Below are 14,981 nucleotides of genomic sequence, written 5' to 3'. Positions count from 1 at the left end.
AGGACATCCGACCAAACGACGCCGAAGCGTAGCTATATATTATCCGTAGAGCTTCCGTGTAAGCAATTCTAGGTTATATGAAATGCGAATCACACTAGGGTCGCGGTAGTGCGCGCGGCCTGTTATCATATGTGCCACATATATTACAAGTGAGACATATGTACCACAGAAAGAACAGGGTGCTCGCATTTGGGCGTAACAGCTGGTTGAATATATTACGAAACGATCTGTGGTGATCATGCAAAATAATAATAAAAAAATAAAATCTAATTATTTAATGCATGCGGGTTGAACTATAGTCACGCGGCACATATTATATCTGCCGAATTTTTCAGCGCTGGAAAATATTTACTTACTGCCCCATCTCAATGATTTTTCAGGTACGCTGTTTTTGAAAGAGAAAAGAAAAAGGAACACTGTAGAATGATGGAATGCAAGGACGTCTTCAGTATACAAACAGGGGGCTTCTCTGCATGTCAACTTATGTTGCTGTAAAGCCCACCCATTATGATATTTTTTTACAAAAAAGTACCCGATATCCTCTTCACTGGCTGTCATGCTGCATAGTGGGCGGAAGCCGGCAAAGCAGTGATAGGAATTGGTTAATGTGATAAAAAAGATCCATGTTGAAAATTTATAACTTTTGCTACAAATATATTCTACAATTTAGCTCAAAGGACGGGATTGCTGCACATATGTTGGTCATGTTAATGTAAAGTGCTTGCTCCGCAGAGTGAACCGCATGCAAAGGTGATGACAAGACCTGTTTCCACTCATAGATACATGCTTCATCTATGCCAATAAACAATGAACAAGAAGCAAATCAGCAATTGCCAAATAATTCTTCAGCTGGTAGCAACATTAGAATAATAAAACTATTGTGTAAGTTGTATTATTGTTTGTGTTACATAAGTAATTATCTGATCTTTTCAATGTTATAATTATTATGTTGTTATAAATTATCAAAGAATATCATTATGTTGTATTATAAACATTATTTAACATTACAAAGCAAAATTCCTTTGATATAGTCTTCTCTACATCGTTATGCACTTTTTCAATAATAACTGTAAAACAACATAATAAAAATATACTTGAAGCAGTGGGTTGCAGAATTTTCTCCCTGTCTCTTACCGCGAAGACATTTTTAACTAACAGTACTTTGCAACTAAATCTCTTAAATTCTGCCTGCAACAGAGCACATGCACAGATATAGTATTTTGTTAGAAAGGTTTGCTTACTACCCATTCATCACTACCCCGTGGGGCACCCTTTATTTTTCTATTTACATAAACAATAAAGCAGAGGGCTCTGGCTACTTATTTTCACCCACTCATATGAATCACCTGGTCTGACATTAAGCATTACGTTAACATATCTACATAATATCACACAAACACAGTCAGTACACTAGCATATAAAACCAAGTACTATATAGCACCTCTTAATTATGGCCTAGTTATTATATGCTTGGCTCCATGCATGGTATCGACGCGAGTGCACCGAGTTGTATATGTTGTTTAGTGCTGTGCAGGATCATATATATGTCACTATATGACTTGTTGGAGTCACTCCAGCTAAAAATTGTTTAGCTGTTTGACTGGAGATGTAAATTTTCTATCTGGAAACAAAAATACTTTTCAGATGGATAGGCAGTTCAATAATCCAGCCTGAAAACTATGTCATTCTGGCAGGAATATATATGGTTTCCAGCTGGAAAGAAGTGATTTCCCGTTCAAAAGCCCAGCTGTAATTCAAATTATTTTAATTCAATTCATCTAATTTATGCTGAACATTTCATTTATGAACTCTCGGACAAAAAACTGCAGAGACAGTTTAGGACGAGGTAAGGGAGGCTGCAGTGACAGAATTATCAAAAGTTCAAACAAGAAGTTTCTAATGAAGAAATTCAGCCTTTTCTGAGTGCATGTAATTAATGAAAGATGAACCAAAGTACCGACAATATGCAACATTACTATTCCTAAAATAACATAGCAAAATGCACACGAAATTCACATTTATAGGTTCAGTGAACAAGGTACCATGCAATGCACAGTAAAATAGAAAACACAGGCCCCTCTAGAAATATTAAACAGAAAACTTTGTCACTCACAAGGTTGATATTGGAAAAATACAATTTATTTAGTAGAACCAGCACTGTACAAGTTAAAAGACTAAAGGAGGTAATTAGTTTGGCAATGTCAAATCATCCCTTTTTCACAAGTACAAAATATTAAAACAATGTTGCCCCTGATTGGGTTATTAAATTGCTGACATTTTTCATCATCAAAGTGCAAATGATAAAAAGATGGTAATAATAAATTATAAAGAAATAATATAGATAGACAATTTGATGCTGAATGGTTAGCTCTGTTGAAGCTTGACAGTACATTGTTTATGAAACAAACGGCTTTTTTTTTTTTCTAGAGGCAGAAGTGCACTGATGTCTTTTTTTTAGTAGTTGCCTTCCATACCAGCATGCAATAGTTAAGGTGGGAACAGAATATGACATGGTAAACTTGATTCTGGGTCTGAAAGAGGGCATACCTACAACAGGAGTTTTTTGGATACCTGCTCAATATATGACTATCCCATGTCAGCTGACTTGAGAATATACACCTAGGATTTTATGCTGTATCACAACGTTTATTTCATGACTTCTTAATTTTAAATTGAGGCTTGGGGAAATATGTTTGTTTTTAGGAGCAAATAAAATTCCTTCGATTTTAGTTTCATCAATTTTTAGGCTGTTTATTTGGTAGTTCAAGTAGTTTTTACAGTGCACTAGCCGTTAGCCATTTCAAACATATCAAGTTTATTAGTTGAGCTAAAAAACAAACTTAAGTTGATGCATGAGATCATTTATGTATAAATTAGATTTAAGAACAGCCCAAGAATGCTGACTTGTGGAACATAGGTGCAAATCCCTCTAACTGGCTTAAGGAACAAATTTCTAGTTCATCCCAGTTGGATAACAATGGATCCCCAACTGTAATTCAACTGCGATTAACTGGAAATTTGTTCCCTAAACCAGTTAGACCAGTTAAGGTTTTCACCTGGCATAGCAAATTAGAATGATAGCCATTGATGTGAATGTACCTAGTTCAGCCGGTTAGATATGATTGCAAAAGAGCATGGACACTATAACAATCTAATTTATTAAGAGTCACATGGCATAATAAATAAAACAAAAATGCCAAAAGTGAATATGTCAGCCTTAATGTTTTAACCATAGAAGGGCGGATCGACCTGCCCTTTCGAAAGCCATGCCAAGATTTTGATAAAATATATCGTGCTTGACTATGTCGAGGTGGCTTAGAATAACCTTTTCAAGGCCCTTGGAAAATATTCTTTCATCTTTTATATATGACCAAAACTTTTCCTTATTTCATGTCATTTAGAAAACTTCCAGATGAAATATAAGCAACTAGAGGTTGAAAATTCTGTAAACATGTAGTGCTAACAAATGTCAACGTCGAAGATAGTGTACCACAAGAAAGTATGATACACTTATGATTCATCTGTGCGATGGCAAAGAGGGAGTTAAAGTGGCCCCAGTAAAAAAAAAAACAAAAAAAAAAACATTGTGGAACCTCCTGGAATGTCAATCGTACTGATGCACTCAATTTTTTTCCAATTGGAATTTTTCTTTCAAGTAGGCAGCCCAATTGGGCTCAATGGGTTCCAGTTGGAATTCATAGGAACCCACTGGAAAGTCTATTTGGAACACTTGATTCCATTTGAAAATCTCATTCCAGTAGGTTCCAATTTGATAGGTCACTTGGATCCTGCAACTACTTGTGCAAAGTAGTCTATAGAGTGCCATCTGTGCATAACTATAGTATTAATCAGTTCATATATGTTCCAAATGATTACTCGGTTAAATGAATCTTTACCAACTGGTTAGCCCACTTTATCAAACCCATATGCACACAGTGAGACAATTACCATCTGAGTCCAATTGGTCTGGCCAACTGCACTGGGTGTATCCATGGGAACATTTCCATATTTCACAAAGAAAACAAACACAATATTCAAAATAACAACAATCAGCAGTTAACTTCTGGAAGACAGAAAACTGGACGAGTTGGTTTGGATATATGACTATCAGTAGCTTAACCTGTAAAACACAATTCTTCCTTTTACTATCGCTGCGCCTACAAAATTAAATGAAATAGCTACACTCGAATGGCAAGACTGACCCCAGCATGAGAGTAGGAATTAAGAAGTATGTTTGCTGGGTGTGTTATATAATGCATCTGTGAAACTGTACAGTATTGCATTTCTTATGCGAGACGTATGCTTGCCTGTACTCCTTGATATCCATCAAGCATGTTTCCATGCAAATTGTAAGTCAGTCTACCTTTTGTCCCATTCGGTATGTTCCGTTGGACCCATTGTACGCAATGAGTGTGACCCATTGTATATACGTACCATTGGCACATCCCATTGGACCCACTGAGTGCAATTGGTCTCACCTATTGGCTGCAATGGGTTAAGTGTCAAAAAACACCATTGGTTCCAGTTGGAAAATTAAATGGTTACAGTTGAAAATATCAATTTGGTCTTTTTTGGCTGAGCTCGTATAATGCAGGCCCTGAAAGCATTAATTCAGGTTGAATAAGTACTAGTAAAACCCCTTTATAGTAAAGTCACTCGGACCAGCAAATTTCTTTACTATATCTGCTTATCAGAGCTGCTGAGCCTAGTGGTAAAGAGTTTAAAAAACTTTGCTTTTTGCTTTTGCGTTTCTATAGGTATATTTTAATTCATGGGAAGTGCGTCGGCGCGGCCAGACGCACTTCAAATTTTTGTCAAAAATGTATTTACTATAAAAGTGAAAAAATTACAGTCGTCTGCAGAAGACGAGCTGGGACTTGAGTTTTCATTAAATGTAACCATGAGCTGTTTGCTGTAGCAAGTTCTATGCTCAATTCAGTTCAATTGGCTAGCCATTTGGTCTGTACATCAGATGTCAGTTTATTTTCAAAGTGAAGTTAGCAAGCAGCTGGAGATATATATGGCTTGTTTCTCTTCATTGGTATTTGAAGCAACCACAGTCCCAACAGTCTTATATTTTAAATAATATTTTCCAAGTGCTGTACTGGAAGCTTCACTTTCAGAAGACTGCAAATATAAATAAAGGAATTGCAGTACTCAAAAGCAGTAGATTACTGCTTCATGTCTCCTTATCCATAAAATGAATGAATGAATGAATGAATGAATGAATGAATGAATGAATGAATGAATGAATGAATGAATGAATGAATATTATATATTTTACACTTGACCACAGCAGCTTGCAGTTGGTAATGTTCACGCCATAAACATTTCCACCTGTCTCTCCTCCCCCTCCCCCCCTTTTCGCCCGTGACGGCAAGTGTAGGCACCACTGTGCCTATAGCTGACACAACAGTGAGTGCTGCTGAGCACTTTCAACTAGTTTTGAATTTCAACCACCTTGCACCATCTGTCCCTTCGACGGACCCTCGACGCCACACGTACCTTAAATTCTGCTCGGAGAATGGTTGTGACTCAGCGACCGCAGACGAAAAAGCTACCACTCTGTAGCTTGAAAGTGAGTGACCCAGTGCAAAAGCAACATAAACAATAAAATGGCATACAAGGGAGCTTGCAAACAAAGCTAACGAATTACACGGCAATATGTATATATATATATATATATAATGGAATAATAATGTTGGTGTACATCAACCATACTCACGACAAAATGCAACTTCAGTGCCCGCAGAGATGGGGAAAAGAAATCATTTACCCTGGAAGTATATTTATTTACCAATTAAATGAGGCAATGAGAACTACTTTAGTGCCTGCAGTGTCTTGCATAATTTATTCTTAAGGGTGGCAGAACCAATTTATCACTGCATCGGGTGAAGATATATTTCTCTTTTGGTTTTAATTTAGCGAGGGACACAAGAAAAGCAGCTGCTGTGGGAGAAGAGAACCTCAGATAATATACTAGTTGGTATTTAGAGAGGACATTAATGCAAATAATCTTATATTTAAGAAAACAAATCTGCTGTTATGAGCTGTATAACTGCCCCCGACAATTAATCTAATTACTTTCTTTTGAAGCATTAGTAACTTATTAATGTTAGTGCTTGATGTAGTGGCCCAGACCAAATGGCAATAGTTAAGATAAGATTCAAATATTGTGTTGTAGATTATCAACTTTAGATTTGGAGAAAATTCTGAGACATCTGCAAAGGACACCAACAGACTGTGGCACTCTTTTTGCAATATATGTAATCTGTTCTGTTCCTTCTGTATGTGCATCAAAAATGACGCCCAGCGATTTAAAGCTGTAGATAATTTCTACTCTGTTATTAATTTTTAAGGTAAATAAAATGGGCATTGATAAAGTTGCTTTAAAGTTTAAAAGTCAAAAGAGATGTCTTACTATTGACAATTTTAACAAGTCCATTTGATCTTAACCGTGACTGAAGAACAATGTTTCCTCCTTTTAATAGGTTACTTATATATGTACGAATCAGTAAGAAAAAGCTTTTATCATCAGCATACAGAACATATAAAACGCTGCAAAACTACACACGCTGCACCTTCACTTCTTGCCACCGCTGCCTCATGCTTTCTGCTGCACAGTGCTGGGAATGTTTGCCCGTTTCTTCCCCTTAACTATTTCTTGGTACACTTTTACTCTCCTTTACTCTCTGAACGGACCGTGCCGCTTCCTTTCCATGTTTGTAGACAGCTTTTTCCTTTTTTATCCTACGCGCTGCGTGCTTTCCCTCACGGCTCCGAGGCCTTTGTAAAGTAGGCTTCTTCTGAATACTGCTAAGTCTGGTGGTAAAGCCAATTCAAAGGACACTCGGTGTTATTTTTGTCTTGAAATACAAATATATATATATATATATATATATATATATATATATATATATATATATATATATATATATATATCTTTTCCCCGTGATTTTAGGTGGTACGCGGGTGGCGATGTCATATCTTGGGAGTCGTCGCCGCGGCCAGGCCCACTTTACTATAACCGATTTTTACCAAAATTATCTTTACATAAAGGGGGGAAAAAGTACAGCTGTCTATGGAAGATGGACTGGGACTTCAGTTTCACTTTACTATATCCGAGTTTATTACAACGGGGTTCTACTGTAGTTATATGCTGCATCAAGTGGTGAACAAAGCTCAGTGTTTCTAAATGCATCCATGAGTTACCAATTAATACTATCAATATTATCATATACATTCTGTCAGAATCAGTAAAACTGTATGCTGCAGAACATGCATGGTACAGCTAGTGAAGTGCAACTGCAGTTCCATTTTGCCGCCTATAGATAACTTGTTTTTTTTTCATTTGATGTGTGTATGTCTATATACAATCCACATGGTAAGTATAAGTATTTAAATAGCGCTCCAACCTGATGGCTCAGTGATTGGGTGCTCGACTGCTCTATTGAAGAATATGGGATCGATTCACGGCTGTGGAGACTGCTTGGAGGTGCCCATGTGCTATGCGATGTCAGTGCACAAGTGGTAAAAATTTATGAAGCCCTCCACTACAGCATGTCGCATAGCTTGAGCTGCTCTAGGATGTTAAAGCTCATCCCAGACGAAAAAAAAACACTCATTTCCTGCTGGATTATGGAACCGTGTACTGAAATTATCCAACTGGAAAACTGCGATTTCCGGCTGGGAAAAAGCAATTCCAGCTGGAATGACATCTATTTCCTGCTAGATTATGGAACCAGAAATCATGCATGCCCAGCTGGAATTTTGAGATTTCCAGCTGGAAAATTTACACCTCCAGTCAAGCCTCTATCTGGAATATCATTTTTTTTCCAGCTGGAAAATATGGCCGTCCAGCTAGAAATTCATCTGGAAATGTGCTTTTCCAGCTGAAATGGGTACGTTTGAACAAAGTCTACTAGGTGTCTATTTTCATGGGGGATAACCGACCTAGACCTAGTTACTAAGGGCAATTTTAGTACACTCAAATTAATGTGCTTGATATGTGCGCCATCTTAAATGTGTGTCAAATTCAGCTGCCTATGAAAACAGCTTGTAATAAATATATGACGGTAAAATGCAGATGTTTTAAACATTAAATATCTCAGTTTCTCTTAGGCATGCAAATGTTCAACACAGCATGCCTCTCCAGGGCATGTAAGTTTCAAGTTACATATCATTAGCATAATCGCATTCACTATACAGCTAGGACAAAGGCATCTATAGTTTTTCTCCAACTAACCCTCTCCAGTGTAAACTGCTTTATCCCTACAAGCTATCTACGTCACCAGCCCACCTGGCTATCTGGGTCCCCTTGTTACATATATCTTTTCCTGGAATTCATTCCTTTACAACTAACTGTTGGATATCTTGCCTTTGAGCTCCTGCTGGTTCACTAATCCACTAGGCTCTCTTCCTACCTTTGCTGCTGTCTTAAATTCAATTTCAAGCCTTTTTGAAGTTTCTATCTCATCAATGGTCACAAGCAAGGTATCATATAGGTATCATATACTCTTGGAGGCATATCGATTACCAGCTGCTAGCCCTGATTTCAGTGGGAATATACTTGCCAGAGGCACTACACTAGCATTACAATAAAGGTGCGATTCACAATAGCCCACATTATTATTTTAGATACATGAAAAGATTATCACTTAAAGTCAGGGGGGTGTCATTGTGTCTGAGAACCCTCATCAGTTTTTACGAGAGGTCTGAGACCCCCCGCACTTGAATATATCCGGTGTCCAGCACTGCACAAATATGAAGCAGGTGCATCCGTTTGGCAAAGGCCTTTATATTGCCTCATCGTTGTCGTCAGCCAAAGTATCACACTTTTGCGGCAGCTCTGATCGGTCGAGACAGGATGACGTCATGGAGGTCTCCACCAATCGCAGAGCACCACCACAGTATGCGCGAATGCGTGGCTTATATGACCATATGGCAATCAATGACTGTTTACTAATCAATTAATGGCTAACTGCAAATAAATGACTTATTATTTATTTCATTACTAATTACACATTAATGCCTAATTCATTCATAATTACTAATTAATGCCACACACCTGGTAAAATCAACCACACAACAGTAAATGTTGGTTGGTTGGTTGGTTTGTGGGGTTTAACGTCCCAAAGCAACTCAGGCTATGAGAGACGCCGTAGTGGAGGACTCCGGAAATTTCGACCACCTGGGGTTCTTTAACGTGCACTGACATCGCACAGCACACGGGCGCCTTGCTTTTCGTGTAAATGTAGAACAACTGCAAAGATACAAGGAGCGCGATCTTGTCACTGCGCTGCCAAGCAGAATGCACTGAATAAATGCACTTGCAGAATGTGAAAGAGTAGTCACTAGCTTTACTTGTAGCAGCACTCATCACTACATGCGCAACAGTCGCGTAGCAGAATGCAGCACTCAGGTTTTCGCCTTTCATCACTTTAGTCGCCAAAGTGTCCTCGAATTTTATTCTTTTCAGTGAAAATCAGAGAATGCTTATGATTGTCAGAAAATTTTGCAGCAAGTTTTTGTAAGAATTATTACTTAATTTTAGTAAGAATTAGAATTTTCTAAAACCTGTGATGAAGAAAACAAAAGTTAGTCCTTTACACAGAGGCTGGAACTAATTAAGGTATTTTCACATGCCATCTCTTCGGTTTTGCCGGTTCGCACTGTGTTTTGGTACTAGCTGAGCAAGTTGTCAATATGCTCACGCAATATTATTCAGATGATGTACTTGTCACCAGACAAACCAAGCTGGTAGCTCTTACAATATTTTTTGCTAATTTTCATTGTGTTCACTTGAAGTGTAAAAATTATAGCATATATATTGTTTACTTAGTTGATTTTACATTTAACGTGCAATTAAGATTGTATTTTCTATATAAAGTGCTTTAAAAAAATATTGCATATATTACAAGTGCTGACACTTTGTTTTTTCACTATAAGCTGCTTTACATCACAGATCATCGATCATGCTGGCAGAGTGCAGGGATCACTTTTTCAGGTGCATGTCATAAAATGATCACAAAAACCTCCTTAATATATATATATATATATATATATATATATAATTTCTCCCATTTAAATAGAAACATGTGCAAAGACCGCCAGCCCTTTCTCTCACCCTCTTAGTTCCTCCTCAACAATTGCGCTCAAATTTCTAGAGTCTCTCTGATAGAACCAGACTTTAAGCACTGAAAGTAAGTCATTCATTTCAAAATTACTTTTACTAAAGTGACTCACTGCTGTTTCTATACTTCATACTATGTGCTCCCGGTACGATGCCAAGAAACCAGTAATGACATGCAGCAAGCCTGTCCCACAGTGATGGATAAGCAAAAAAAGACAGAATTGAGTAGAACTACATGTTCAAGGCCTCAGACCTGCCCTGTGTCTCCGGATCACAACCATTCTCTAAGCAGAAGGTATACATGTAAGGCGTTGAGGGTCCATCGAAGTGACAGATGGTGCAAAATGGTAGAAGGTCAAAACTAGTTGAAAGTGTGCAGTAGCACTCACTGTTGCATACTGGCTATAGGCACAGTGGCGCCTGGTTACACTTGCCATCACGGGCAAACAAGGGGTTTTGGGGAAGAGACAGGCGGAAATGTTCACGGCGTGTTTGACCACGATTGTTTTTGTTGCCATTGTCTTTTTTTTTAATAGCCTGTTCTGTAGGAAAAGGGGAGGGAATAGTCTTACTGGATAGAATTTGGCAGGAAGATGAAAGAATGTGCTCTAGTGTTTGGAGAGGTTTTGTTCACAAGCTTTACTTAGTTTATATACAGTTAAAATCCAGACAGTAATCATAATGAGAAGGAATTTGCTCTGCGGAAGTAACGGTAATGTCATTACTTTTTGGGAGCAGTATTTAGCAATTTCATTATATTTTTAAGGCTTAGCAAGTAATTGGTAATGTAATTTAATTGCTTTTGAACAGTAACTTTGCCAAGTGTGCTGCCAATTTACCCCAGGATAAAAGACACCAAGTGTCTATTAGGAATGAAATAGATTAAGACATGCCAGCTGGACTTGTGAATATGTAATCAGGTAGCTCAAATGGTTTCTCTACTTCTGATTGGCACTTACTTCGGAATATTCAATTGGAAGGCCCTGTTGAACATTCAATAAAAAAATGTTACAACTTAAACTGCTGTGTAGTTTGCATAATTTCTATAACCACATAAGTTGTGATTAAACGAAGTAACTCTGACTCCTGAAGATCTGCCACTGAATGCAAGAGGAGGGTCCAATGTGCGAGGTTAAGCCCCAACAAAGAAAAGATCGTGTCAACTCTTCAGGTATATATAGTGTTCCTATGGTCTATGTGTCATATGAATGCATGCTTGCCTGTCGCCCGCTTGGAGCTGCCATTTCAGGTCAGTGCCAGCAAAATAAGCATTAAAACTGGAAGCCTTAGCTAAACTGCCTAATTGGAATGTTCAATTTATTCAAACTGGTGCTTCGAGTCTGTGCCAAAAGCATATTTAGAAATTTTGCAACTGCAAACCTCAATTGAAAATCATTTTTTTTCTTGACTGGGCCAGTGTCTCGATGAAAAACATACCATACTGCCCATATCGCAACTTTCACATAATAACAAGTCAAAAGACGATGCCACTGCACTGACTTGAACAAATCTCTGAAAGATGGAAACTATAGAAGTATGGGCGGGGAGGCTCCACGAAAACTGCTGAGTTAATTCAGATACAGGGCACACTCAGTACAACTGCACCTTCCAAAAACAGGAGTTTGCATTATGTACCGTTTTTTCTGACTTACAGATTGATCAGCCACACTGCTGAGCCATAATGCAAACCCAGTTCGCGGCCATACATATATAGTTTCATATAGTACCAAAGGCAACCAAAGCAACCTCGAATATTCACCAGCTGTAGCTTCCTGCAGTTTCTTTCTGACAAGCGATATTACCCGGACATACAGCCTGTATTTCCTGTCTCTATCAGATACATTAAACACTGAATTATTAATTGCGAACGCGTAGCCTAGCTGATTGCAAAAAGGATTTCGGAGGTAAATAAATGCAGTGCCATAACGTACAGCCTTAGAGCTATGGAACAGAACACTGCACCAACTGCGTATTTGAAGGCGGAATACTTTCGGCAGAACAACGAGATAAGCAGCCCACGGGGAGCCTAATTCCCTTGCGTCGAATGAAGCGCACAATGCACAGCCGAACCCGAAGCCCAGAGCTAAGCTAGAAATAGCACTACACGAGAAAAACTTCGTCTGCAACTGTACGTCACAATCAAGCGCGTCCAAACTCCGTGCTTGATTGTAGCAACCAAGCGCGGATTTCTCAAATCCTCCTTGCTAATCCAGAGATTAGCAAGGAGATTAGCGAGGAGGATTTGATATATGAGTACGCGAAACGCTTCGACTGAAATAGGCATGGAAATAAGCCATGAGTACAAGTGGTACAAGGGTACAAGTGCGCGACCAACGCCATGACCAACGCGCCAACGCCGCCGATACCTACATAAGTTAAAATGATTAAGAAAATGAACAATAACTTATTTTAAGCCACAATTTTAAGTTATAAATTAGTATTATAAATGTTTCACTTGCTGTTGCGCACATTTTTTTCTTTTGCTTAGTTTATGATGACGTAGGGTGACGTATTTTGTGCGTGGCAGCAGCGTTTTGCTGGTGCCACGGTGCGTGTCACCAGTCTCCGCCTTTTTTTTTTTAACGTACGCTGTGATCTTTAAACGCTGCACACTGCGTCTTTTTACCAAATTATTTTGCATTCGTTTTTGTGCCGGTCCCGATTGCTTCATTCAATAGTATCTGACTACTGGGTATGTCTACGCGGATATAAAATGTGACGTTCCTTTTTTTTTTTTTTTTTTTTTTTTTTTAACAGAATAGAGTTACTTTGTGACCTCGCACCCAGGTTATTTTTGATCGCCATGAGTCTCATCCAAGACCGCATTGGGTGCGTCTGCAAAACACCACATTCAAGTAATCCTCAAAAAGTGTCCAAGGAAGCGAAAGACGCCTGGCGAGGAAAAAAAAAAGTACACGCAAATAAAGTCCCGAGTTTTGAGCTGTGCATAGGTTGAGGTGCGACAGATGCGCATCGTCGAGATGAAGAGGGCCAGATATATATAGCTGCCCTCCCCTCTTCCACTGCCAAAGCACAGCAGAGATAACACATTTGACAGATTGCGTCTCGCTTATGCACAGGGTGAGTTGGTGGCAGGAGCAAAATCTGGGCTATTTGTGTGGCCCCAAGTAAAGCCTCCCCACGAGCAAGTTGCGCCAGGCAGTGCCACCCACGCTCGCGTCACCACTGTTCTGTTGGTGGGCGCGCACAGTGTGTGTTAAGACGTGGCCTACCAATTCACTGCGAGAGCGGTTTCCGAAGACTGCACTGACAAACCACCACTTCCGTGCTGGCTTGCAAGTTGTGATGAGGCTTACTTGCATTTCGCCTGCTCTTATTTCACTTACAATTTGAACCAGGAGTAAGTAGAATCTGTTGCAAGTTCTCCAGGGGCTAAGTCTACCTTTTTGTCTTGGTGGTGCCGCTGCTGTTATTGTTTTCTGAAGTACATGCTGGATTAACAATGGGCTTAAATTGTCGGGGGAAGGGAGCGTCTAAATGATGATGTTCCCTGCCACTTAATGGCAGTCAATGTCTTCTGCAGCTGTTTTGGCAGGGTACCTACTACCTTCTGCGCTTGTGATTCAGAATTTGCCGTTGGGCAGAGTTTGGGGTGAGGGCTTTTTCTATTTCTGCATTGCATTTGTTGTTTCCACCTGCAGTGCAAACAACAAATAGGTTATATCTACTAGAGTTCTCCTCTAGCTGGCATTGCTGTTTTTCTTTTTCAGTTCTGTTGGTGGGTTGCATCAGAGAAGTACTGAAATTGTCATACATGTCTTGCACTTAGTTACTGATATTGTGTTTAAAAAATGTCACTTTATGTGTGCATCTACACTCTGCTATGCTTCCGAAGCTGTCGAGGTGTGGTTCAGGTATATCTTGCCTCATTTACGGTTTCTGTTTGTTCTGCCTTTACATTGGAGGCCTATGTGAATTTGGGACAAAATGAATAGCTCGCGGTATGTACATTGTTAAAAGAAGCGCATTGCAAAGGCACACAGGAACTGATGGGGAGACATGGCAGAAGCGGTTCACAGGATTCCCGACAGGCGGCGTTGCCATCGGCATGAGCATGGTGTATTTTACTAACAATATAGTGCTCTGTACTAAACACTGTATTGGTTAGTGTTGTAGCATAATCTTGATATGATAACATTAATAATTCTGCATTGGTATAATATTGCAGAACAGGATCTGCAAAAGTATTGGAGGGACAATATTGTAATACGCAGTGTGCATTTGCATTTCAGCTTTAGCTCTCACTGCATAGCCGCAGAAAGCTGTCCCCGGGCATAGTTGTCATTGCAAAATTTCAAAAAGTGTACCCTAATCAGAGTGAACCTGTTTTCTGTAATTATGCTTTAGGATACATTTAGCCATTCAAGCACATACAGTACCAGTGATGTTTAGGTAGCTTGTATTGCTGCTTAATAAAAAGCACATTGTGCATCAGTTGGGTGCTCTATTGCTGTGAGGTGGCCTGTTGGTGAGTACTTTTTGTGACACATTTTAACACCTTGGAACCTAGTGCACATGGGATAATTTCATTGAACATAGTGTCACGGCCTGTTGCATAAAAGGGAGTTAGGCTCTGTCTAATCACTCAACTTTCATTATTGGGATTTTCTCTGAATCGAGCATTACTGCGGGAATTTCCGTATTACCAAGGCCATTGAGACAACGGTCTGTGTCTTGGTAGCATTTCATAAACTGTCATTGAATGCCATCATCACCACCAACCTGACTATACACCCACGTGGGGCAAAGGCCTCTACTTCCTTCTTACTTCCTTCCAATTAACCTTGTCCTGTGCCAGTTGCTCCATTTGATCCCTGCAAACTTCCTA

The 14,981-nt window shown here is 39.2% G+C and overlaps 1 protein-coding gene and 1 long non-coding RNA gene across 3 annotated transcripts in view; one reads left to right on the top strand and one right to left on the bottom strand.

The window, feature by feature from the left end:
- The window catches only part of LOC146197311 (uncharacterized), a 55,260-nt gene that overhangs the window by 9,065 nt on the left and 31,214 nt on the right, over positions 1 to 14,981 (top strand). The window lies entirely within an intron of this gene.
- LOC146197312 (uncharacterized) lies at positions 3,623 to 9,981 on the bottom strand. Its single transcript, XR_014706189.1, has 3 exons — positions 9,068 to 9,981; positions 5,726 to 5,777; positions 3,623 to 5,127 (listed from the first exon to the last, which is right to left on the bottom strand). It is a non-coding gene; the product is annotated as an uncharacterized LOC146197312 (long non-coding RNA).

This window comes from Amblyomma maculatum, chromosome 3, assembly GCF_055883805.1.
Source record: "Amblyomma maculatum isolate TAMU_Amacu chromosome 3, ASM5588380v1, whole genome shotgun sequence".
Taxonomy (NCBI): domain Eukaryota; kingdom Metazoa; phylum Arthropoda; class Arachnida; order Ixodida; family Ixodidae; genus Amblyomma; species Amblyomma maculatum.
Note: the sequence above shows the minus strand (reverse complement) of the source record. Positions and strands in the feature narration are given on the sequence as shown.